The sequence below is a fragment of the Perkinsus marinus genome (assembly GCF_000006405.1).
Source record: "Perkinsus marinus ATCC 50983 genomic scaffold scf_1104296967588, whole genome shotgun sequence".
Taxonomy (NCBI): Eukaryota; Perkinsozoa; order Perkinsida; family Perkinsidae; genus Perkinsus; species Perkinsus marinus.
Genome location: NW_003203473.1, coordinates 1 through 940, shown reverse-complemented (window position 1 = coordinate 940; position 940 = coordinate 1). Strand labels below are relative to the sequence as shown.

The 940-nt window shown below is 47.9% G+C and overlaps 4 non-coding genes across 4 annotated transcripts; all 4 read right to left on the bottom strand.

The window, feature by feature from the left end:
* Window positions 1-60: 60 nt before the first annotated feature.
* Window positions 61-132, bottom strand: Pmar_PMAR001570. The gene has a single exon. It is a non-coding gene; the product is annotated as a tRNA-Asp (tRNA).
* Window positions 133-329: 197 nt separating this feature from the next.
* On the bottom strand, window positions 330-401 carry Pmar_PMAR001569. Its single transcript has one exon. It is a non-coding gene; the product is annotated as a tRNA-Asp (tRNA).
* A 197-nt stretch (window positions 402-598) lies between these two features.
* Pmar_PMAR001568 lies at window positions 599-670 on the bottom strand. Its single transcript has one exon. It is a non-coding gene; the product is annotated as a tRNA-Asp (tRNA).
* Window positions 671-867: 197 nt separating this feature from the next.
* Window positions 868-939, bottom strand: Pmar_PMAR001567. Its single transcript has one exon. It is a non-coding gene; the product is annotated as a tRNA-Asp (tRNA).
* Window position 940: the final 1 nt, after the last annotated feature.

Sequence of the window (940 nt, the reverse complement as noted above, 5' to 3'; positions counted from 1 at the left end):
AAAATCAGTAAAGAAACGGTCGCGCATAAATGTGTGAACGCCCTTGTCCAGAAATACCACTTCCACGGCCGAGAATTGAACTCGGGTCTCCTGCGTGACAGGCAGGAATACTAACCTCTATACTACCGCGGAATTGAAGGTGGTTCACTGTCTAAATAGTGACGCAAATTACCATTTTCAGCTACCAGCGCACATCGCGGCGGGCGTGAGTGGAGAGAGAAAGTTGAGTAATTTTTTCGAGGCAGCAAATGATTCGCAGAGTGGTGCAAAAATCAGTAAAGAAACGGTCGCGCATAAATGTGTGAAACGCCCTTGTCCAGAAATACCACTTCCACGGCCGAGAATTGAACTCGGGTCTCCTGCGTGACAGGCAGGAATACTAACCTCTATACTACCGCGGAATTGAAGGTGGTTCAATGTCTAAATAGTGACGCAAATTACCATTTTCAGCTACCAGCGCACATCGCGGCGGGCGTGAGTGGAGAGAGAAAGTTGAGTAATTTTTTCGAGGCAGCAAATGATTCGCAGAGTGGTGCAAAAATCAGTAAAGAAACGGTCGCGCATAAATGTGTGAAACGCCCTTGTCCATAAATACCACTTCCACGGCCGAGAATTGAACTCGGGTCTCCTGCGTGACAGGCAGGAATACTAACCTCTATACTACCGCGGAATTGAAGGTGGTTCAATGTCTAAATAGTGACGCAAATTACCATTTTCAGCTACCAGCGCACATCGCGGCGGGCGTGAGTGGAGAGAGAAAGTTGAGTAATTTTTTCGAGGCAGCAAATGATTCGCAGAGTGGTGCAAAAATCAGTAAAGAAACGGTCGCGCATAAATGTGTGAAACGCCCTTGTCCAGAAATACCACTTCCACGGCCGAGAATTGAGCTCGGGTCTCCTGCGTGACAGGCAGGAATACTAACCTCTATACTACCGCGGAA